The 26,340-nt window shown below is 45.2% G+C and overlaps 1 protein-coding gene across 4 annotated transcripts in view; it reads right to left on the bottom strand.

Annotated features, from left to right (window-relative positions):
- Nucleotides 1-26,340, bottom strand: part of PDE8A (phosphodiesterase 8A) — a 144,567-nt gene that overhangs the window by 103,643 nt on the left and 14,584 nt on the right. The window contains exon 1 of one of the 4 annotated variants that reach the window (XM_052659940.1): nt 16,405-16,420. The exons of 2 other annotated variants lie outside the window; for them this stretch is intronic. The gene's annotated coding sequence lies outside the window, so the exon portion shown is untranslated. Of the gene's footprint in view, nt 1-16,059; nt 16,079-16,404; nt 16,421-26,340 lie in introns of those variants that run through there. One more of the 4 variants, XM_052659941.1, reaches the window with a different exon arrangement.

The following is a 26,340-nucleotide window of genomic DNA, read 5'->3' as shown; positions in this document are numbered from 1 at the left end:
CAGAAGCAACCACAGGGAGGAAGAGAGGAAAGCAGGTTGTCCTAGCAGAGTCCAATATCAATACTTCACCACACCATGGTTTCAACACCGACGGGGGGACACCTCTCCTGAGACTGTTTTACTGCAAACACCCCTTTCCTCACAGAGGGGTCATTCTTCAGCCAACAGATCTTTAAATATTTCCCGATCATCCACAAAGAGAAGTACGCCCTCTTCATTTCACACCTCTTGCCTACCCTTTTAGGAAACTGACAGGCAAAGCTTAGATTAAAATTCCAAGGAGGGGACTTCCCTGTTGGCCGAGGGGTTAAGACTCCACCCTCACGATGCAGGGGGCATGGGTTTGACCCCTGGTCGGGGGCCAAGGGGCAACTACTGAAGCCCGTCTGACACGACGAGACCTGTGCACCCGACAAAAGACCCCACGACCCCACGACCCCATGTGATGCAGCAGAGGTGCCACGCACTGCAACTAGGACCCAGAGCAGCTGAGCAAACAAATGCTACAACAGAAAGGACCCAGGGGAGTCCAGGCTGCCAGTCCAGCCCACAGCCCATTCTGAAGTGCGCTGACTCTCCAACGGGGTCTCACGGTTCTCCTGGTGGGCAACAACAGACCCGAACAGGAAAGGCCTCAGAGGCAAATAACGATCAATTCCTTAGGTCTTCAGTGACCAAGAACTACATCATGGTAACCTATTAGTTGAGGTGTTAAGAGATAAATGTGGTGTTCATAAACCAAATCAGATGTTACTACAGTTAAGCAGTGTTTTAAAAAAAAAAATTTGTAGAAATGTAAGGAAAACAAGTTACATCATGAACCAGAATATACAGATACACATAACTGAAGCACCAGTTTCACAATAGTATTTATTCTTACTACAGGGGGCACTTCTTTATTTTATATTCCATTTCAGTTAAAAATAAACCAGGATTTCCCTGGTGGCCCAGCAGTTAAGATTTCGCCTTCCACTACAGAGGGTACAGGTTTGACCCCTGGTCGGGGGAGGCTAAGATCCCACATGCCTTGAGGCCAAAAACCAAAACATAAGCCAGGAGCAGTGCTGTGACATAGTCAATAAAGACTTCAACAAAACAGAAAATAAAATAACCTGCAATGGTTTTTAAGACAATCACACACTTTTCGACCCTGACCCCTCCCCCTGAATCTGGGCAGGGTCAAGACTCTTTCAAACAACAGAGAATATATGCTTTCTGGACACTTCCTTTAGCAACCTTCTCTCTCGGAAAACCAGCCACCATGCTGTGAGAAGTCCCAACCAGATGGAGAGGCTACATGCAGGCACTCTGGTGCTCTGCTCAACCCCAGTGGGTCCCCCATCAGCCTTCAAGGCATCCCAGCCCCGAGATCAGATATGCGGGTGAAAGAGACTTCAAAGCACTCTAAATTCCAGTCATTTGAATCACTCCCTGCCATCTGAGGCCCCAGGCCTCCTAGAATAGAGACAATCTACTCCTGATCATGCCTGTCTGAATACCTGCTCCCAGGATCCATGAGTGTAAGAAAATGACTGTCGCTGAATGCCACCAAGTTTGGGGTAGGTTGATCACAGCCCTAATAACTAGAACAACAGTGCCGGGCATAACCTGCAAACTCGAGGTCATGATCCATCCGGGCAGACTGACGATCACCGGTTCAGAGGACACTGACTCGGTACCGGAAGCCTGGCGTGCAACCAGACAAAGTTCCCGCTGAGTCTGTGCACACCCAGACAAGCTGAAATTTTTACAGCTGGGAGCAAGCGGGGTGGATGGAGTGGGGTAAGGTAGGCACTGGAGTGCTGGGCCCCATGTAAGTGTGCCAGCATCCGAAGGGTTTCCGATTCGCTGGGGCCAAACTCTGAAACATGGCAAATGAGGCTGAAAGCTGGATCACGCTGTTCTCGTCCGAGTCTCCAGGTGTTGCCAGCCTCTGAGGGATGGCACAGTGCCACTGCATAACAGCTGACCGAACGGATACTGATGGGTCTCCACGAAGACGGTTTGGTCTAAAAGCTGCCTATTTACTTATATCCACTTTCAATGCTGTCAGAGCCCGACGGTTTCAGACTTTTCTGTCAGTGGATAACTTCTATCTAAATATAAACTCAGATCAATATGTTAAGGATTAGCAGATTCTTAAAAAGAAAGGGTGCAGGTGAAAGCATTTCTGATGAGTGGAGAATGCCCAGCAGGTCTGGGGCCAGAGATTTTAACTGTCATTGGGCTCTTCTTTCTTTAAATGTTATGCTAATATTACAGCACTGCCTCTGAGGAAAAAAGCAGGAAATTCATGAGTAGCATAGGACTGCCAGGAAGGGCAGCCTGAGATGGGAACTGTAAGGAAACCGCCCCCCCCCAGGGAGGGGCAGCGAATTTAAGCACACCCTCCTCATGGAAGCAGGATCTCTCAAGGGACTGGCCTCGAGGGAGTGCCCCTTGAAAGGAAAGGTCCAGATCAGAGAAGTAGTGGGAGTAGGGGCTGAGGGGCTCTCAAGGCACAATTCAGGTCACTTCAAGGGGAGCAGATCTGATCCAAGACTTATGGTGGCCTTGGGATATAAAGAGTCTATCTATGTCACATTCTCAGTGACCACAAAACCAGGCACACACACATCCGAGCTTGGGACAGTGGAAGGTCAACCAGAAAGGTAAACTGCAAACCAGTGAAGAAGCCTAAACTAACCTAACTGATTTATCCATGTCTTCCCCTAACCTCTAAAGGAAAATGCTGTACTGTTATTACCCGAGATAAATCTGGTTTGAGTTCTTTTTTCTTTTTTTTAATCTAGATGTACTGCTGTTTGATTAATTCTTTAATGTGTAATGCGCACAGGTCACTGGATATTTGAAAAACTGTGTCTGGGGCGACTGGTAAATAAACTGAAGTCCCTGTTGATGAGAGCAGGGATCAACCACAACTGGAGGCCCGTTCACACATGTAAGCCAGTGAGCACCAGCATGAGACAGACAGGAAGTACAGAAAAAGGCCTGCTTTTTGCTTGGCATGTAAGTACTCGCTAAGAATCCATAGGAGAATGAAATACATGGACAAAGAGGCTGGGAAATTTGGGGAAACTGGGAAAGAATGAAGACAAACTAGTTTCTTTTAACCTCTTCTACTACATGCAGAGGGAGCGAAAGGGAAGTTAACAAAAACCGAAGCCTGAGCAGGACGAGGAGATGGACTGCGGCCTGCACAGACATTAGCTGTCACTGAGAAGCAACTCATTCATCTGCATGAACTTGGCTGCTACTGCTGCTTAGTCACGAAGTCTTGTCTGACCCTTTGTGACCCTTAGCCCACCAGGCTCCCCTGTCCATGGGATTCTCCAGGCAAGAACACTGGAGTGAGTTGCCATGCCCTCCCCCAGGCAATCTTCCCAACCCAGGGATCGAACCCGTGTCTCTTATGTCTCCTGCATTGGCAGGTGGGCTGTTTACCACTGAGACACTTCCTCAGCCCAAGGAATTGGCTAAGTTCAAACTAAGAGTCTTGTGACATCAGAAAAAGATTCAACATGGGCTAACAAAGGAAGGTCATCTGTTAGGGAAGAAATCACAAACTAGAGCAAACTCACTTAGGAGATGGTGATTCCATACAGTTAGTTCAACCAAATGTGTGCCAGGCATCGCGCCCAGGATGCAAAGACACTGTCCCTCCCTCCGTCAGGGAGGTTACAGGGTCCCGGAGAGAACGACAGACGATGATGATATACAGTGTGCAGGAAAGGGGGCTACAGGAAGAAGAAACGATGTCAGCAAAGACTTACTGACCACCCTTTGGAAACCAGAGCAAACGGCACTCTCCACTAACCTCCAGGCATCCGTGGAAGCTGTGGACAGCCAGTTGAGCACACATCCACAGTCAACCTTGGCAGACAAGATATCACCTTCCCTGAAGGCTGTCCATGCGCTCCTGCCGCCCAGCTTCATCCCTGCTAAACTCTCCCTCCTTCCCTGAACAACTGGGACAGTCACCCCTCCCCTCCACCAGCTATGGCCTGCTGTACCCTGGTGGTGTCAACATCCAGGTGAACAGCCCTTCCAGCAACTCCAAGGTCCCTGACAACCCCCGACCTCGACCTCCACCCTACTCCACGCCGGCCTCTCATCACCCAGAACTGTCCCACAGCAGAATGCTGAACTCCAATATCCTTTTTCTCTGACATATGCCTACTCTGCCGGCTCTCGGGAACGCTTCTTCCTCCTCTTACAATTCCCTGACTTCTAGTCCTGTCGCTCTTCCTTCTTCCCAACTCGCCACCTCCCATCCGGTACAGACCACATGGTCCATTACACAGACCACCGCTCCAAAGCTCTACACTCGCAACCCACCTTCTGGTCTCCCCGCTCCTCCTGCCTTTCCAACACAGTGCGTGGCAAAGCCACACACCCCAATCAGTGCAGCTGCTCATTTCCTCTATTTCTACACCTGGGCTGCTGGACACTGCTGGAAAAAACCACACAGCCTTACAGAACGAGGCCATCTCTACCCTCAGATGCCTGGAAGCATCTCTGCGAGCCCAGCCAGCTCTTATTCCTCCCTATCCAGGGATGTCTTCAAGGTCTGCACCCTCTCACTCTCAGGATATGTCGTCTTCATTTTCAAGATATGATCTAGCTCCTATTTTGTAAGAAAAATGAGGCAATCAGGCAACAATTCCTTCATATTTGTGCTACTCTATACAGAAAAATGATGTGCACTTCCATACTCACACTGTTCCAACGTCTTCCTAAAAGAAATGTCCATCCTCCTGCTCGGAGCCCAACCAGAGGACCCTGCGCCTTAATCATTAATCTCTCTACTGACTTATTCTCTTTTGCATGTTAACATGCTCATAAATAGCTCTCACTTTAAAAAGAAAAAAAAAAAAGAACAAATCTTCCCTTGAGCCCTTTGGCTGTAATTCCATAACATGCTACCATGCCACACACACCCTTCTGAACGAAGCAACCTCAACTAGCTTAATCTAAGTGACACAGAACAAACCAACTAGACATAGCTCCCAATACGCAGACATGGCTGTCTGGTGCTGCAGCTCAGAGGACAGCAGACAGGCAGAGGCAGCTCAGGGCCCACCCATGCAGCAGCGGGGAGAAATGGACCCAACTAGTCCTCTCTATGGGCTTCCCTGGTGCCTCAGCAGTAAAGAACCCACCTGCAATGCAGGAGATGCAGATTCAATCCCTGGGTGGGGAAGATCCCCTGGAGGAGGAAAGGGCAACCCACTCCAGCATTCTTTCTGGAGAATTCCAAGGACAGAGGGGTCTGACGTACTAGAGTCCATGGGGCTGCGAAAAGTCGGACACAACCGAGCGACTGAACAACAAAGTCCTCTCTAAGGAAGTATAACAGAACTCCCAAGTACCCATGTGCCTGGACCACTGCTGAGATCTACTTGCTTTTTTCCATAAAGCTGCTGTACCTCTCAACTAGAAAGGCAGGAAACAGACCTGAAGTGGCTGAAAAACAAAACATCAAAACATGCTGCCCAGCATTTACACTTACCACTTGGTAATCCTCATGGGAACTCTTTCAGGCAAAAATTATTAACGGGTAATAAAACTGATTGGTGAAAGTTCAATGAAAAAAAGGGATATTTACATAGCTTCAAAATACTTGCCCAGAAGTTATCCATTAATTTCAAAGGCAGAAATGTGTTAGGGGACCCAGCAGACACCATGCTAATCAAGGAAGCACAGTGAGCAGCTTCCATAATGGAACAAATGTGCCCTCCAATATGACACACTGAGGAGGCCACAACATCACTTGTGGTGGTACTCCAACAGAAACGCGTGATCCGAATCTACCAGGAGTAAACGTCAGACAAACCTCAAATACGAACAATTCTACAAAGTAAGTTGCTGTACTCCTCAAAAACGCCTAGATCCCAATAGAGAGTTACCAAGGGACTGTCTCAGACTGAAGGCTAGAGAGACACGACCACTCTACGTGTGATCCTGGGCTGGATCCTAGATCAGAAAATATAGTAACAACTTTCTCTTTGGCTGCAGAGGAAATTAGTGAGCAAACTGATGAAATCTGAATAACATCTATGGATTAGATAAAAGTATTGTAACAACATTAGTCTCATGATTTTAATAACTGGATTGATTACAGAAAATGTCTTTCAGAAGGAGAAGAACAAGCCACATACTAACACATATATATGCAATCTACAAAGACGGTACTGATGAACCTATATGAAGGGCAGCAATGGAGATGCAGACAGCGAACAGACCGTGGACAGGGAAAGGAGGGCAAGGAACCAACTGAAAGAGGAACACTGAAACCAGCCCTACCACATGCAAAATAGAGGAGCCAGTAGGGATCTGCAGGCGACACAGGGAGCTCACACCTGGTGTTCTGTGACAACCTAGAGGGATGGGACAGGGTGGGAAGCTGGAGGGAGGTTCAACAGGGAGGGGACACACACACACACAGACACACACAGACAGACACACACAGACACAGACAGACACACACACAGAGACACACTCACAGACACACACTCACAGACACACACACACAGACAGACAGACACACACACACCCATGGCTGATTCATGTTGATCAATGACAGAAACTAACTACTGTAAAGCAATTATCTGCCAATTAAAAATATAATTTAAAAAGTTAAGGGGAAAAAAACATCTTTGCTTTTAGGAAACACACTGAAGTATTCTGGAGTAAAAGAGTGTCATATCTACAACTTACTTTCAACTGGTTCTGAAGATAACAGCAATATGGATGCAAAGAATGAATGATAAAAACGCATGCTAAAATGCCAACATTTGGGGCATCTAAGTGAAGAGTATGCAGAAATTCTTTGTACTATATTTTTTACAACCTTTCTGTAAGTCTGAAATTATTTATTTTAAAAATTATTTTGTTTTTTTTTAAAGCCCAGAGTTGAGAAGTATAAGGAAAAACTGGCCAAAACCACAACCGTAGTGAAGGACTTCAAAATGCCACCCTTGTCTGGCAGATTAGGCACGTACAAAATAAACACAGGCACAGGATTCAGAAGATTAATAACCCCTTGATTTAACTGACATACTTAGAACTTTGTACCTAACAGAGAACATACATTATTTGCAAATGACCATGGCCATTTAAATAAAGGGACAATAATGAGCCTCCTTCCTTGACTCACAACTGACTTCAGCGGTAGATCCATCTGTGGTGTGGGTCATCACCCACAGAGTGCCAAGAGAAAGGGGCTCAGGAGGAATTCTAGACACTCCAGAGAAAACCCCCCAGCAGCCTTGTAAAGATCCAAGAAGAGCCTTTTAAAAACTTCATTATGAAAACTTTCAAACATACACAAAGATAAAGAATGGTATAAACAACCTCCACATCGCTCAGACTCAATAATTATCATAATCTGGACACACCTGCTATAGCTATGCCTTTTCTGTTGTGGTATTTTAAGGCACATCTCTGAAATTTTTCACCCCTGAAGATTTGTGTGTCTGCTTTTCTACCCCAAAATTCACCATGTCTAAAAAAATTAAAAATAATCTATTAGTATCTACCATCCATTCACGTGTCCCTGACACAAGAGCTTTTAACCCCTAAGTTTCTCACACCAAGCCCTTCAGCCCAGAATGGTGGATCAACAGTGAAATGACTGCATCAGCGGGCAGCCTCTCTAGACACAGACTCAGACAGCCTGGACCACTCCCACCCAACTAACTATGCTGCTGAGACTCTCATATAGAACAATTTCTAAGTAACACAAAAGCATGAAAATCTAATTTTATTTATTTTGAAAAGTTATTGAGGGGACTTTCCTGGCGGTCCATTGGTTAAGACTCTGTACTTCCAATGGAGGGGGCCTGCGTTTGATCCTTGATCACACAACTAAGATCCCACTTCCATGCAGCATAGGCAAAAAAAAATTTTACTGAATGAAAATCTGTTTTTAAGTGGGGGAAAATACTTTCACTGTAGAGTCAAAGAGTAAATGTCCTTAATGTAAAGGGTGCTTATGTCCCAAAATAAGAATGATCAAAGAACATAAAAAATTAGCAAAGAGAGAACTATCAATTTCTCAAAAAGATACATGAAAACTATTCAGTCTTACAGTAATCAAGTGAATGCATATTAAAATAATGACTTGTTATGTGTCATCTAAATTAGCAAAAATTTCTTGAAAAAAAAATTCAGTGATAGCAAAAGTATGGCTCTGTAAGTGGGTACAATCTTTCTGGAGAACAATTTTTTCAATATGTTCCAAAACTCTTATTCTATTTCCAGGAACTGTGCTAAAGCAATCACAAGAAGACTTCCCAGGAGGTCTGGGGGTAAGAATTCACCTTGCAACGCAGGGGACAGGTTCAATCCCTGGTCCAGAAAGACCCCACATGTCACTCAGCAACTAAGTCCAAGTGCCTCAGCTACTGAAGCCCTCCCATCCGTGCTCACAACAAGAGAAGCCACCACCACGAGAGAAGCCTGGGCACTGCAGTGAAGGGGAGCCCCCGCTCGCCGCACCCAGAGAAAGCCCAGGCGCAGCAACAAAGACCCAGAGCAGCCAAAAATAATCAATACATTTTTAATAAAAGGAATCACAAGAAATATACACCTAACTGTATAAATAAGAATTCAAAGCAGTGTTATTTATTTCTAATACCAAAAAGAAGATGTGGGGAAGAGGTGCTGAAACATCTCAAAGTCCAATAGTAAGAGACTGGTTAACTAACTTGTGGCATTAAAACAAAAGTACTAGAGATTGGTGCTGCTCCAAGAGTGGCCCACGGACCCGCTACTAGCTCACAATGAAATAACGACTGAGCCAGAGTGTGAATCAACCACAGAAAATGTTTAACAGGAGGATATTCTAAATGAAGAAATCAGCGTGTTGATTTACACCTGGCACAAACTCCTGACCTTGTCCCGAGACAGGAACGGTCTGCCTACATGACTACCTGAACAGCACCACTACAGACTCGACCTCCCAAAATCACATCCCAAGGTTGCCCACATCTGCCCATATCTACTGCTACCACCAAACCCAAACTACCTCTGGGACTGGACTTAGCCTTCTGCTACTTATGTGTCCCCTATAATCCATTTTCCACTCAGCAGCCAAAGTAATTGGGGCTTTTTCCCCCCAGCTTCATTCAGATAGAATCAAAATGATCATTTTGAAATGCCCATCAAGTCAGGTTTATTCAAGATACACTGCAAATACATTTAAAAATCTTAAAGAAAAAATTTTTTCTAGAAACAGAAATTTATAAAAGTAGACAAAACCAGAACAAGACAATAACCATAGGAAAACTTGAAAAGGCTATTGAACTAGCACTAGCAATGTTCTAGAGCGTGGCAGGGACACCTCACACTCACCCGTATTTGGCTCTCTCTCCTGGCACACACAAGGATTCCTCTTCCCACCCCGTGCAAGGAGGCCATTACGCTAGTTCCACCCCGAAGACCGTGCACTAAATGATGCATGTCAGTGAGGCCCGTACCGGATGGTGTGCAAGTCACCAGCGTCTTCTGCACCTACCCCAGAAAGCCCTGAACGAGGTGCTGAGATGGCAATGATGTAAGATGGGAGAGCTCCTGAGGTTTCATTTTTAAACCTTCATTCATCTTTTTTCCTATACACTTGTTTTTAAAATTAGAATTATACAGTATCTACTATTTAAAAAAAATAATTCCGTTTATTTATTTTGGCCGTGCTGGGTCTTCATGGCTGCTCAAGCTTTTCTCTAATTGTGGCGAGCAGAAGCTACTCTCCAGGGGCAGCATGCATGCTTCTCACTGCAGCGGCTTCTCTCGTTGTGAAGCCCAGACTCTAAAGCGCAGGCCCTATAGTTGTGGCGCACAGGCTTCGATGTTCCAAAGCATGGCGGATCTTCCTGGATCAGGGATCGACCCCGTGTCTCCTGCACTGGCAGGCAGATTCTCTACCACTGAGTCACCAGGAAAGCTCCTACTATTTAAGTCACTTAAATATAGTATATATTTTCACATATTTGAAAACAGCCATTGAAATTTCATCAACTACTGAGAAAATGATTAGATACTATACTATAAAGTTGAGAGCGGCAGAGATGATCACATTTATTACAACCATCCTTGAGTATATTCTCACCCCACTTTGAAAGGAAAAACAAATAAAAAATTTCTCCATGTACTTTCTTTCCACTGTTCCTTTTCTCAATGTAAAAGCCTGCTAAAGTTTAAGGAAGAAAATGGAGGAAAAACTAGAAATTTCCTGAAAAACTAGAAATATGATACTATTTTATATTAAAAACAAAACACTCTCTTTTCTATTTTACACTGCACTGGAGATACTATCTAATGTAACCGGGTCAGTTCAGTTCAGTCAAGAGACTGCAATTAGTGATCTAACAACTGGGAAAGAAGAGGTAAAACAATACACATAATATCATAGTATTATCAAAGACTTGATGGAAAAAAATATTATAAATCAGAAAATTTACCAGGTTATACAATAAACATACCAAAAACTAATGGGCTTCATTTACAGGAAATTAATTCAGTTACAAAATACAATCAAAAAGAAAACACTACTTATAAAAGCAAAAAAAATTTAAACTTAAGCTTAATAAGACCCTCTATGCAGAGAAGTATGAGAGCATTCCTGAGGGTCTTCTCTGGCCGTCCATGGACAGAGGAGCCTGGCAGGCTGCAGTTCGCAGAGACAGACACACTGAGCTCTCATGCACACGCCCCAGTGGTTAGGACTCTGGGCTTTCACTGCGGGAGCCCAGGTTCAATATTTAGTCAGGGAACTGAGATCCCACAAGCTAATAAACAGAAGAAACAAACAAAAGGCCCTAATCTATCTTTTAGACTCTAATAGATACTATATGTTAAAACTATCATTTTTCTAATGACAAAGCCAAATCTTTCATTTTAGGCAACTGCTGTTTGTTGAGTGTTTGTAATTTTTTAGGCATTGAGCAGATTGTTTTACAGTCAGCATGTAATCAAACTGTGATGACTACCCTTACTTTAAAAATAAAACACTTGGGCTCAGAGAGGTTATGTGACTTGCCAAAGGTCAAAAGGCAGGGAGAGGCAGGGCTGGGATTCAGACCGGTACCGCCTGGCTCTACAACTCGGCTCCTGACCACTTTACACAAGAAGGAAAAAAATCTACAAAAATCATCCAACAAACAAACCTAAGTGTAAATGCACTGTCTTAAATGCTTCTTTCTGGGTCAATGAGAGCAAAGCTCTTGGCTTAATGCTGCCGGTTAGAACAGTATATGAGAACTCTCCATTTTCCCACATCAAGTTGAAAGCGACAACTGAAGTTCAGAGAAGATCAACATAGAAGATATTTACGTTACTTTCAAAGTTGCTTCAGAGAACAATTTAGGAGGGAAGGGGTAGGGAAGACAGCCAAGATTTCAATACTAAGGAAAGAAAAAGGAAACAGGGACTCTGGAACGAACTTCCAGGACATATTTCTCAGGCTTAAAATAGGCTTGACCTTAGGACTGTCATGAGAAAAGCCAGGAGAAATGAAGTCATCATATATAAACTGTTCGTCCTCAATAACACGACTAGTGGGCACAGAGCTCAAAACTAGGTTAAGGGACAGTGGCTGGTCAGCCAGCTCTGTATCATTCTTTCCACTCCTCTACAGGTCAAACTTGAAGGCAATTAAAGTCACCATAATCTCAAAACATTCCACACAATCTCATAAGGGAAGTTCAAGCCCATGGCTCCTTCAAGCTTGCACTTCCCCCACCTAAAAGTAGAAAAGGGTGGAGAAGAAAGGCTGCTCCCTTTAAAGTCGGTACACTCAGTGTATTCATTTGACAACTGGCAATGGATGTGAGCACTGGGGTAGCTCTGGAGACACCGTGGCTGGTGGAGCCACACCTGGCCTCTGCCGTCCTGGAGCTTAAGATCAGGAGGCGTGCGTGCGTGTTCAGTCACTCGGTTGGGTCCGACTCTTTGCAACACCATGGGGTGTAGCCCACCAGGTTCCTCTCTATCCATGAGATTTCCCAGGCAAGAATACTGCAGTGGGTTGCCATTTCCTTCTCTTGGGGATCTTCTTGACCCAGCGATTGTACCTGAGTCTCCTGCATTGGCAGGCAGATTCTTTACCTTTGAGCCATCTGGGAAGCCCCTAAGATCAGAAGAAGAGGCCTGCAAATACTCACACAGACATGTGGCGTCAAAGCTGTGCTTCAGGACATGGTGCCAACAGAGCCTGTGACAGGAAAACTGGACCCTGCATGACTGGAGAAGGGAGGCAAGCAGCTCATCACGGGAGACTCAAAAGGATGAGAAGGAACTGAGGGCAGAGGGAGTGGAAGACTTTTACAGCTTAGACTGGGGCAAAGGCACACGCCAAGCGAGTCCCGGAGACCCGACGGGCAGATGCTGTACATCATGAAAACTCTGACTCAAAGATGATACACAGCTGAGGTTCTTACTACAAATTTTTATTGAAGACTAACATATTTACAGAAAATAATATGAATCCTAAGTGTGGAGCTTGCTCAATTATCATAAAACAAACTCGCCCTCAGAGCTACTATCCAGGGGGAGAAACAGACCACCACCATACTCCGAAGCCTTCACACCTCCTCCAAGCCACTATCCCCCTTCTTCCCCAAAGGCCAGCACCATGTTGCCTCCTGACACCATAGCTCTGCCTGAACTTGAACTTTGTCTAAGGCAAGCCACATGGCATGGAATCTTTCTCTGTCTGGCTTCCATCACTCAACACTTGGCTTGTGAGATTCATCCACGCTGTCGCACATGGCATGGTTCTTTCATTTCCACTGCTGCAGAGTATTTCCTTGTATTCTTATATCACAATTTATCCTCCTTTTGATGGATCTTGGGGTTATTTTTAGTTTTCAGCTATTATAAATAATGTCTATGAACATTCTAGTATGCAACTTTTGGTGAACATGTGCACATATCTCTGTGGGGTATATATCTAGGAGTGGAATTGATGGATGAGAGTAAATACTGCTGAAAGGTCTTCCAGTATTCTATCAAAAGGTGGAAAGGAGCTAAGATGGTCTCAGGTTAACTTTCTACAAGATTTCCTTTGCCTACTCACAAAATAAAATTTCCTCTTCCACTTGCCCGCCCACCCTTCTCCATCACCCCGAAACAACAAACATCTCTCCCTCGCCCTCTCTCTCTCTCTCACACACACACACACACACACACACACACACACACACACACACACAACAACCCAGGAAGAACAAGGAAAAACGCGCATAAGTCCTGTGAAGGACACTTCCTTCCTTTTTCTTTTTTCAGGACTCAAAATCTGTCCCTCCCATGTGCCCATTGTCAGCACAGGAGCCCTGAAGACAAAGGAGCGGCTGGCCTGGGAGGTGGCCAGGCAGGCGGGCGGGCGGCCTGCCTCACAGGCTCGCGAAGGTGGAGTGGGTGCCTGGCTCCTCAGACTCTGGGAGAGGGAGGCTCCCTCAGGCAGGAAGAGACCGAAGCCGGTGCACAATGCTGGCAGACCCTGCCCGAGGAGACGCAGTGAAAGGCGATGGCTCAGCTTCGGGGCAGGAAGGCGCGGGGCAGAGGTGGCAGGAGATTCAGGGAGAGGGTGGGCGAGGGTGGGCGTCTGCCGGGTGCTAGGGCCTCACCCTGGTGGCTGCAGGCAGAAAAGGGGGCTGGGGCCAAATTCAACAGAGGCCTCAGCTGTTGAGGGGAAGCCAGGGCACTGGCAGGAATCTAGGAGAGAATGTCAGAGCCAGACCCACACCTGGCAGTGGAATAAAGATGGGAGTACATCTGCAGCAACAAGGGCCAGTTGCCAGAAATGAGACTGTCCCAGAGCGTGGAACTTGGATGACTTTAACTTCCTCCAACTAAATTCTACTCCAGTACTCTTGCCTGGAGAATCCCATGGACAGAAGAGCCTGGTGGGCCCCAGTCCAAAGGGTCACAAAGAGTCGGATATGACTGAAGCAACAAAGTGCACACACACAAATTGCGGGGGAGGAGTTACACACTGAGAAGGAACGGCCAGGTGGGGCCAAACAAATCTAGCCAGGGTCCAAGGAGAAAGGCACCGACAAGAAGCCAGGCAGACCACAACAGGTGTCGGCAGACTGGAGTGGAATTCAGAAAAAACACTAAAGCAGATGTCATTAACCTATATTTCACTGCCACAACCCAGCATACGTCACCTGACTTCTGACATCTCTCTGGGCCACCAGCTAGCTACACGACAGAGAGACTGCTGGGAAAGCCCTGGGATAAAACCCCGTGAAGGCCACAGCTGCTCTCCTCCAGACCATGCCATCAGAGGGAGGCCACTCCTCATCCCCCCGCATCACCCCAGTCAGCCCCCAGCTCTGACCGTCTGAGATTTGCATCACCCCGAGATGCCACGGGCCACTCACACTCATTAAGGGCCTTGGCCTCTCAACATCAGCCTTCTCCACCGCAAGTCCTAGGCAAGGTCACGGTCCACATGGCCACGCCAGCACACCAGGGTTCCTTCCATTTAGTTCTGACTGCTCCCAGGTCCACCCGACCCTACTCAGGACATCAACTGACAGAGCGTCCACCAGCTTTCTCTGGCCACAAATTCTCAGTTCATCACTTCTGTCTCATATCTTTTCAGTTTATACTAGCAATAACCACTGTTAACAAAAGTAGCAAATATAAGGAGTGTTTACTATGTGTTAGGCACTATTCAGAGCGCTTGCGGTGCACTGACTCACTCAGCCCTCACAGTCCTCCTGCAGCGTGAGCGCAGTTACTATCTCGCATGACATGACTTGAACCTTGAGGCGCAGAAGGTAACTTTCCCAGCGCCTCACAGCTCTAAGTGGCTACAGAGAGGTTTGAAAACAGGTGGTCTGGCACCAAAGCGTGCTCTTGTTCTCTCATTTCTTTACATTCTATCGAACACGCACAGAGGGAAGTACACGTGCCCTAAGTGCACCAGTAGATGAATTTTCACACTGAACACCCCTGCACAACCAGCACCAGATGAAGCAGCCACACTCCTGGTGTCCTGGAGGCCCTCGGGCTCCCCTTCCGGTGCCACTGTGTGGCCTCTTAGGGCGGGATTCGTTTACCACCTCTGAGCCTCTCCGCTGGCCTCGCTGCTCACCGCCAGGGCAGGCTGCTGTGGACAGTCAGCAGAGCTGCGAGGTGCTACACGGCGGACGCCGCGCTCAGCACTAGGCTCGTGTTCCCTTCACAGAGACTACCAGGTCTCAGCCCACCTGTTCTGCTAGGTGCCTAGGCCTCTTCTTCGGTCGGGTACTCCTGTTAAACCCAAACTCACGGCCCTAACTCTTGCCCTCTCGTCTGCCTTGTCAACAGCTAGTGGACATTCTGAGAAAGGCCAAACTCTAATTCCAGATGAGCCCAACTGCCCAGCTCAGGCCCACACGCACAAGACTGGCTGAGCACTGCTGGAGTCATATGACCTTGCGGGACGGTGTCAAGGGATGGCTGGGGGCCGCGTGCGGCCACGGCGCTTTCTGTGCCTCCTTGCACACTCCTTCTCCGCTCCTCGGACAGGCAGCTCCCTACATTCCCCCTTCTCAAGCCAGCTGCCCTAACCCCATCCTCCCCACCCCAGCACAGTCACTTATCTCACTCCAGTAGGCAATCCTAGAAACACTTCCCATAAGCAAATTTCAAAGGCAAACTAGAAAAAAGTTATTAACCGTAAAAGACAAATGGACTAAAAAGACTCTTAACTTTTAAGAAATTTCATGCAAATTAGAAAAGAGCTCCTTCCAGGTTATCCAACAGAAAGTGGCCAAAGTAACAAACAATATACAAGATAGAAATTATAAATATCTGGAAAAAGACTTCTAATCAAAGAAATGTAAATAAAATTGGCCAAGATTAAAAAGTGATATACCTTTTATCAATAAAAATATCCTTGTTTCATTTAAAAATAAATTTCTTCTACTGTTTAAAAAAAAAAAAAGAAATAATATCGCTCTCACAGAGAATGAATTTTAATGCCTGAATCCACTTAGCAGGGGGCCTGGGACCACGGCCTGTGGTCTGACCTGGAGCCCACGTGGAGCACGATGCCCTCACCTTGCACTGAGGGGCCTTCTCCACCGTATTTATTACGCGAACATTGCTGAGAGCCTTGACCTTCAGAAAGGGCCCAGGAGTGGGGGTTCTTCAGGCTTCGGCTCAGCAACCACCTTCTCCTGAGTCACGAGCTCCTATGAACTCTGGGGCTGTTTTCCCACTTGTGGAGGCTGCAGAAGCTCTGTGCCAGACGTGTGACCCAAGCCCCTGGTAACCGTCCAAGTCCCCCTGGCAGGCACTGCCACACACGACCCAACTCCCGACTCGACTGACCCACCTACCCTGTGCTCCCTCGGCCCCAGTCCTCTCTGTTTGCTTTTTAAGCCTACAGCAGGTGTTCTTTACCTCAAATCTCTTGAAATAAGCGCAGGAGGGCAGCTCGAATGACGGGGCTGTCAGCCCTCTGCTGCTCTCCGGACTGAGTGAGTCAGGCGGAACGTTCACGGTTCACATTTCGACACCACAGTGGCAGGAGGTGTCTGTGTGCTGAGCTGATGGCTTCTGGCTGTGCAAATTAGCTTCTTGAACAATTCCTAAATACCAGATTACTTTCAATTGCCTTAGTGAGTAACACATAATTCTCCCAAATTGTTCTTTAAAGAACACCATGTGGCAATTTTTTTTTCAAGATACAGCTACTATAAAATCAACAAATTTGACAAATTGTTCAAATTTTGGAAAAGCTTTAACACTTCAACTCAAGAAATAAAGAAGGGACGTATATATCTCTATATATACTATAGAGATAACAGTCAGCTATATAAACCAATTGTATCCTGCAACGTGTACAATATATTTATTCCATAATATTTTCCTGATGAAAAAGAAAACTTTAGAGAAGTTGCTAAATAAAACATGGGAAAAGAAAGCATATGAACTATGTTCAGTTCACTTTGGTAGAAGATAAATAAAAAATCTGAATTTATTCTTCAATGAAACTATCTTTCAATTCAGAGACAAATCATTGTCTAAAGGGTTTTTTAAAAACAGGAGAAGAATGTTAAAAAATACTTATCTCAGCTGTAATTCCAGGTAACTGAGAAGTCAAACTAGGATAACGTCCATTGAGGTTCTGCTTGGGTGTTCAAGTTTTCAGAGAAACATCACAGATACGGCAGCAACCAACCAAAGCAGGACTCAGAGATCCAGATTCCATCCTTCCTCTCTCCCTGTTCCGCCTCCCTTTCATAAGATCTTTCATAAGTTCCATCAGTCAGGACAGGGCTGGCTGCAGATAAAGAAAATTAACCTCAAATACTTTATGATAAAGTGGATTTACAGACTCGTGCAAATGCAAAGGGCAGGGTGAGGTCTTCCGAGCCTCAGGATCAGTTCCATAAGGCTCCGGCTCTGTGACTGCAATTTCCCACGCCTGTTCCTGCACGAGCTGGCAGGGTCCTCACTGGGGGGTGGAGGTGAGCACATCCATCCTCCAGGTACTGCAGTGTGACTGAGACAGTTTATGTCACGTGGCTGCCTCTGAACTAGTGACTGGGACCAGAGGATCCGTGTCCTGCCTGACTTCAGCCTGGGTGATGCATCCACTACTGAACAAATGACTGTGGCAAGAAGGACATCAGGGACCCCCCTGGAGCTGGGGGTGGGCTCAATCCCACCCAAACTTTACTAGTGCTCTGCACAAGAGAAGGCAAAGGGGAAGAATTACAAATGTTTCCAAAGAGGTGTGGTGGAGACTGGCTGGCTGTTGAAAGCCAGTTCCTCTCCTTGCTGGGCACAAACAGGCGTAGACAGATCATATTTCCCAGCCTCCAGGGCAGGGAGGTGTGGCCAATGGAACAGACAGACATGAACTATTTCCAGGTCTGGTCCCTCAAAACCTCTCACCCACAATCTTTCATGCTATTTCCCCTTCTGCAAGCTGTCTGTGCAGACAGGCAGGGTGATCTCAGGGAGCCACGTGTTGGAGACGGCAGAGCCACAAGACGGAATGAGTCTTAGTCTCCGAGCTGCCGCTTAGAGAAGAGTCCTCCACTGATTGGGAACACCTATTTTAAACTTTGGGCTTCCCTGGTGGCTCAGTGGTAAAGAATCCACTTGCAGTGCAGGAGACACGGGTTTGATCCCTGGGTTGGAAAGATCCCCTGGAGAAGGAAATGGCAACCCACTCCAGTGTTCTTGCCTGGAAAATCCCATGGACAAAGGAGCCTGGTGGGCTGCAGTCCATGCGGTTACAGAGTTGGACATGACTTAGTGACTAAATAACAATTTTAAACTTTACCTGACTGAGCAACTTCTTTGGAGGTTAAGACTTTTGTTTATTTGGGGGTTACAACAATCAGCCTATCCTAATAGCTGAAGAAATTAAGGTCTGCAAGTTTGAATGACTTGCCCCAGATACACTTAATTGACAAAACAAACACAAAAACACAGGATGCAATGATCCTGCCTCAAGAATGCAAAAAGGGAAGAGAAGACAAGTGACAGATATGAAAGCACCAGATAAAAAGAGAAGTGATGAGCAACACAGCATCACTAAGTATCTTTGAGGCAGAATGCACAAGTAAGGAGCAGGTCAACCGGGAAGCCCTTTCTATGTCAAAACTGGTGGAAATTTCCCCACAAGTCATCCATTTTTCTCTTACCGAACAGAATTACTGGAAAGTTTCTCTGGTAAGTGAGAATGCAAACTGCCTCTGGGTCACAACTAGGAACAATAACTCTCATTACACATAAAAGTGGATTAATTCTCAAGCTGAAAAGCATTTGGGGACTTGGGCTGGATCCCAGTGTAGGGGAGGCTACTGTCTGTCAGACCAATACCCCTCTCTTCCTGTGAGAGCTGCTCCCATCCAAGTTTCTACTTCAGTGAAAGCTGCTGCTCATCAGAGAAGCCACTGCTGGCCACTGGGCAGGCAGGTGTTTCAAGCTAGGCTCGTCTTGGTTCTTCCTACAGACTCTTAAGTAGACAGTCGAGTCTCTACTGGAAAAGACTCAGTCCCACTCCACTGACAAAGCTGCGAAATTAAAGCCAGGAACCAGCAGTGGACACTGCTTCTTGCTAAGCAGAGAAAAGCAGCCCAAGACACACATCCGGAGAAAACCATGATCTGAAAGGATGCCTGCAGCCCAGTGTTCACTGCAGCACTAGTTACAAGAGCCAAGACACGGAAGCAGCCTAAATGGACACCTACGGAAGGAGGGACAAAGAAGATATGGTCCATCATACGTGGACTATTACTCAGCCACTAAAAAGAAGGCAGAAAAGCCATTTGCAGCAACAGGGATGGACCTAGAGTGTCACACTGAGTGAAGTAAGTCAGAGGAAGAGAAATATAGTATGATGTCCCTTATATGTGGAATTAAAAAAGAAATGATACAATGAACTCACTCACAAAACAGAGACTCACAGGCTTAGAGAACAAACTAAGTGTTTCCAGGAGGGAAGGATAGGGGAAAGGGCTAGTTAGGGAGCTTGGGAGGGACATGTCCTCACTGCTATATTTAAACTGGACAACCAACAAGGACCTACTGTACAGCACAGAGAACTCTGCTCAGTGTTACGTGGCAGCCTGGATGGGAGGGGAGTTTTGGGGAGAATGGATACACATGTGTATGGCTCAGTCCCTTCGATGTTCACCTGAAACTATCACAACATTGTGAATCGGCTCTACCGCAATACAAAATAAAAAGCTAAAAAGAAAAAAAAAAAATCCTGACTAATATAATCAGCAAAACTGCCTCGAGAGATAAGACAAAAAATTTCACAACATCTCACAGATCTCCTAAAGTAAAATGAAAAGTACAGAAGTATAGCAATGTCAAGTATGGACTCAGAAACCAGGGCACTGGGATTTAATCCAAGTGCTGCCAGCTCCTGGCCAGGAAACCTTGGGGAAAGCATTAAACCTCCCACGTGCCTCAGTTTTCTTATTCCTACAGGGGAGCCTTTAGGATAACACCAAGCCCACTGGGTTTTCTTGAGGATTAAATTAGTTAATACACATGAAGTACTCGGAACAATACCTGGTATGTAGTAAACAGTCAATATATGTGCGTTATTGTTACATTTTATCAACCTTAGTTGATGTCTGGGTTAGTGACCCCCATTTTTAGCAAGCCAAGGTGGATCAAGCCAGGTGAAAGCAGGCCCCACACTGACCACAGAAGAAAACATGTCTGTCCCACACTACCTGACCGTCAGAGCACACCATCAAGTCCTGACGCTCTTTCCATCTGTAAGGAAGGGACAACTTCAGGTGCCCACTAAGGATAGCAACCACCTCAGACCCTCCGGGAGGTGAGCAAGGATGCGCTGTATCAGACACCAGCCTGCCCCTCTGTCCCCTAGGGTATCTGTTCTCTCCGACCTTCTTCAACTCCCTGGGCCCCCAGGAGCCACAGTGAGACAGCGGGGTGGGGGCGGCAGGGACACAAACAGGGCCCCAGACCTGCCCATGGGGACCTCATCCATCTTCTGAGTACACGTGATCTTGACAGTTTGAACCCTTTGTCCCATCTTAGGCTTGTCTTCCCTTCCCCCACAAGGGAATTTCACAAACACAAAAATCTGAGGGTACTTGTTCCAGACATAAGATGCTTCCTACGACAATCACCTACTTCCTTCCTAGAGCTCTGCCTCCAAAGGTTTTTTTTGCTCTCTCTGCTGATTAAATTGGGGAGAAATTCTCAGCAGAGTGCTTTTCTGGAAACTGCACAGTTTATTAAGTCCCTGGAACTATAAGGAAGAGCTTGAAGCGTTCGGTCTGTAAAGGCATGGGATGAAGCTAGAGGAGGCTGGGTGTTGAGGTCATGGAGAGGAATGGGCAGTGGGCAGCCACAGAGGGTCTGAGGCAGGGAATGGCAGGACCCCTCTGCACCTCCTCTGAACTTCTGCCGGCAGGGCATCTGCATGTGGGGCCTGCTTCTCTGGAAACTTGGAGACGTGGAGAAGGCTAAGAACACTGGGAGGGGGCAAAGCCCTCAGGACATCCATCAAAAACCCCCAACTCCAAAGCAACCTGGTGGGTAGAACAGGGGCCCAGCAAGAGTGTCAGGCCCACAGGGCTTTCTAGAGCCTAGCCAGGTGTCAGGAGTGCCGCTGCAACTGGCCAGTGCCTGCCCACTGGAAGAGTAAGGTCAAAGCCGTCAAGCCCTGACCAGAGACCTCCTCCGGCCAGCGTACATGACTCTACTCCAGCAGAAACCGAGCACAGTAAGCTAGCTTTTACACTGTAGCAAAGCTAGCCATATAAACAAGTGACCCCAAACCAAAACTGTGTGATTACCCGGGAGATTCATTTGGGATCTGAGGCATAAATATCCTTGGCCTCTCAAAACAAACACAAGTTTTGGCACTGAAAACTCTTTTTTGGTTCACAGGCCAGCAAACCACGGCACCCCTGTTTATTTTTCCATTATCTGTATATTCAGCAGCACCAAAAGGACTATAACAGAGCTTCCTACTCTCCTAACCCACTGGTGAGAAAACGCAATTCTGATCCATAAGCAAACAGACACCAGAGAAGTCTGTCACGTTTGTGGTGCCTGACAAGCATCTCTGCACGCCTTCTTTCCAACACTTGTTTCATATATGAGGAACTGTGGCTCACGGACAAGTGACACAGCTTGTCCCAGCTGAGTACCAACACGAGAATGCAAGCCCGAGTCTGAGGCCAGTTCCCTCTCCTTTTTGACTGTATCACTGCAAGAGGTATGTTCAGATTTCTGGACAAGCACTGGAGAATCAAGGGTTGGGAAGACACAAACAGAGGCAAGCCAGTTCCCTGGCATGTGTGCCCTAAAGCGGGGGGCTACAAGCACTCGTCTCGCATTACCTGCAAATGCCTACTGCAGACCCTGGTGCACAGGGAGCTCTACATAAGTGTGGCCTGAATGAAGAAGACTCTGTTATGATCCAATACCTCGTGGTCCAATAAAGAATCAGGGACCATCACGCCAACTCACCAAACCAGAGTTCTTCATGGAGATGGAAAGGTGAGGTGGAAATTCCTACACTGGGGAGAAGTGAGACCAGAAGACTTCTAAAACACTTCCAAATCAGCCTCTGAAAACTAATCTCACTGTAGAGATCAGAGTCTCGGAGAAGTACTAACTGATTTTTTGGAGTATTAAAAACGAGTGTATGTTGGCTCATACTGTCACCTACCAGTTGTCCCCATAAGAGTGTTCTGAGCCTCTGATAACACTGCTCGACTCACTGCCAGGCTGACCAAACCTCACGCACACCACCTTCATCCCAGGCAAGGCTTCACTGCAGCTCACTTCACTTGGAATCTCTGGCTTTTAAAGACTATTTCTTAATGCTAGAATAACAAAAAGACATGACTTCAGTGCTTCGGGAAGAAAAAGAAACAAAACCTCCTGCTTTTACCTATAAATGTTAGGGCAGTAAAGAGAGCCGGTCAAGTATGTATTGAATGACTACATAAATACTGTAGGTTCCCTGCATGCCAACTCCAAGTCCAAACATATGAGTTACAAACTGAGAATAAAGACACAAGTATCTGTAAAGCAATTATCCTTCAATTTAAAAATTAAAAGAGAGAGACAGATATCTGTACATGACATTAAAATGAAAACAGAACCATTCTGCAATAATCAACCAACTCCACTAACAATATCCAAATTCTGATACCCAAATGATAGCATGAATTTCAAGTGTTTGATTTCTTTTTTGCTTCTGATACAATCAAACCGCTAGACCAGAGTACACTATGCCATTTCTTCCTCCATAAAATGGAAGCTTGGGAAGAGTAAAGTTAAACATCTAAATAATAAAATTCTAACAGAATGAAAGATTTCGATATGTAAATGTAATTTATCTGGCCAAGTTCATAAATAAAAATTTTACAAAAAACACAATGCTTTTTCATTATAGACTGCCCAAAAGGTCTTAAAATTTGCTGTACCAGAATTGTTTTTAAATCAAGACTCAAAAATAATAGATTCTCCATCTAAAAATAAACCCCAATAAAATACTGCAGATATGCACAAAAACTTAAGATATAGTACTGTCATGTAAATTATGTTTTGAATAAATTTTAATGACATGGGAAAATACAGTTAGCTCTCTGTACCCACATGTAGAGAACCCACAGATACATAGGGCCCACTGTACTGTACTATTTTATACAAGGGACTAGAGTATCCACGGATTTTGGCATCCACTGGGGTCCTGGAATCAATCTCCTGCAGATACCACGGATCTTTAAAAAAAAAAAAAGATAACCAAGGATCGACTACAGTCGCAATTTATTATTAAATTTAAAAGTCAGGATATAAAACTGTACAAAGTACCTGCTTAAAATGTACATTTAAAAATTGATTCAATGGATACACACTACTACATATAAAATTATAAACAACGAGGACCTACTATATAGCATAGGGAACTATATGCAATATCCCATAATACTCTATAATGGAAAAAAATTTGGAAAGGATATATATATATATATATAACTGAATCACTCTGGTGTACTCCTGAAACACTGTAAATCAACTGTGTGTTTGTGTGAGTGTATGGGTGTGTTAGTTGCTCAGTTGTGTCTGACTCTTTGCAACCCCATGGACTGTACTATAGACCGCCAGACTCCTCTGCCCATGGAACTCTCCAGGCAATACTGGAGTGGGTCACCATTCCCTTCTCCAGGGGAGCCTCCCGACCCAGGGATCAAATCCAGTCTCCTGCACTGCAGGTAGATTCTTTACTGTCTGAGCCACCAGGGAAGATTAAACCAACTATACTTCAATTTAAAAAACATAGCAAAAAACAATTTTTTAACTTAAAATTTCCTATGCATGCATAAGAAAAAAGAATGCAAGGAGTTACTAATATATTATGTACAAATATCTTGAAGCATATTGTCTTAAAACCCAAAGCAAATATTGCACCTCAGGTAAAGAACGAGACATGTTGCTATTAACATCAGGATAAAACAAAGATGCACATTAACACCATTATTATTTAACAAAGTTCTGAAACTCCAAGCCAATAAGAAAACAAGAGATGAAGTATTACTTTTAGGAAGGAAAACCCAAAACCATCAGTCAGCTAATAATGTGAACATTACCTCAAAAACCCAAGACTATACAGTTAAAATTCATATATTTGACAACAACAATAAAAGACAATCAACTGAGAAACTACACAACTGTTTACTAAATCCGGTAACATCAATATATTTCATCTAACTGAAACAGTAGACTTAATGAAGATTCTGGCTACAACAGAATTATCCTATTAATAAAAAGGAATGAGACCCATATGAAAATAGTTAAATGAATAATAAATTCATACTTATGACAGAAGAATCCTATAAAGCTACTGATTCTTCCCAAATTACAGTGGATTTAACGCCAATACAGGCTTCCCTGTTGGTTCAGACTGTAAAAGAGTCTGCCTACAATGCAGGAGACCTGGGTTCGATCCCTGGGTTAGGAAGATCCCCTGGAGAAGGGAATGGCAAACAATTCCAGTATTCTTGCATGGAAAACTCCATGGACAGAGGAGCCTGCTGGGCTATAATCCATGGTGTCGCAAAGAATCAGACATGACTGAGTGACTTGCACTCACTAACTCCAATACAAACAAACTCTCCCCCAAATTCGAGAGTAGAACAAAATCATTCTAAAATTGATACGGAAGAAGAATGGGTTAAGGAAGTTTTCTTTAATGGGGCATAATGAGAAAAAGGATTAACCTTATCAGACACTATTAAAACATATAAAGCTATAAAAATGAAGTCAGTGCTGTAACAGGGCAAGTAAGGATAGATAATCAAAAACAGACAGTGCAAAGATATGATAAAGGTGAGAGTATAAATCAACTGGGAATAAAAAGAACCATCCACATAAAAAGATGCTGGAATAATGACTATTTTAGAGAGTTATGTCCACCAGGGAAGCCCTAAAAGTAATATTTTAAAACCCAACACATTCATTACCATTTGAGGCACCAATTCCTTACTATTAAAACTGTTAAAGGGAAAAATCAAGCACTTATACTGCCCTTCCAGTAAGAACTGTATCTTATAGTAGTGATAGGCCTAACTATTGAAGAAACTTCTACTTTACAGAAGAACACTAACTACTGCATGGAGAAAAGTGAAATGAATGAGGAAACCTCATTTCCTAATACTTGGGAGAACTGTTACTTTAGATAAGGATTATCAAGTGGTGCTATAAAGGAAGGGACTTCCCTGGTGGCTCAGACGGTAAAGCGTCTATCTACAATGCAGGAGACCCGGGTTCGATCTCTGGGTTGGGAAGATCCCCTGGAGAAGAAAATGACAACCCACTCCAGGACTATTGCCTGGAAAATCCCATGGACAGAGAAACCTGGTAGGCTATGGGGTCGCAAAGAGTCGGACATGACTGAGCCACTTCACTTTCACTATAAAGAAAGGGAAGGAGGGAGAAAGAGAAAGTTTAGGTGAACAGCTTATGGTGAATTAAACATTTGTAGGGACTTCCCTGGGGGTCCAGTAGTTAAGACTCCACACTTCACCGAAGAGGGTGCAGGCTGATCGCTGGCTGGGGAACTAAGGTCACAAATGCCCTGGGGCACAGCCAAATAGATAGATAGATAGATACACTTTAAACACACACACACATTTATATTATGCCAAGGGCCACAAGGTCACCTTCTAGTCATATGAGGAGAACATAAAAGTTCTAGTGGAGTAATCAGATGGTCATCACCCTAACCCAGTAGTCAATCTGAGCATCTGTAATGGTGGGCCAATCAGACATCATGTATTTTCTGATGTGATTTGTGACTCGCCAATAATACAGCCTAACCCAAAACATCTAACTTTAACTCCATGTTGGATGTGATTTCTAGTTTATAGGAAATCAGCAGATAGAGGGGAAAAGCTCAATGACACCACAAGGAACCTGTAAGATGAGTCCAGAAGTTGGGACCAAGTAAGTGGTCAGGTCTCTTCAACAACTCGGTGTAATATAAAAGGTGCGGGTGGGCAGGCTAGCTTAAAGGCAAGGTAAGGGTCATGACAAGCAGATGCAATGCAGGAGACATTTCTAGGATCCCCAGGGAAATTGGTATGGTATGATACAGCTATTAGATAAAACAAAGTACTGAAATGGAAACATGAAGACCACTGGCTGCAGAAAGTCTATTGCCAAACAATATGTACTTATGGTGGTTCCTTAAAAAGTCAGGAACAGAATTACTGCATGATCCATCAAGTTCACTCCCCAAAAGAGCTGAAAGCAGGAACTCACAGATGTGTATACCCATGTCTGTACGCTGCGTTATTCACAATAACCCAGAGGCGG

Source organism: Budorcas taxicolor, chromosome 21, assembly GCF_023091745.1.
Source record: "Budorcas taxicolor isolate Tak-1 chromosome 21, Takin1.1, whole genome shotgun sequence".
NCBI classification, from domain to species: domain Eukaryota; kingdom Metazoa; phylum Chordata; class Mammalia; order Artiodactyla; family Bovidae; genus Budorcas; species Budorcas taxicolor.
Note: the sequence above shows the minus strand (reverse complement) of the source record. Positions and strands in the feature narration are given on the sequence as shown.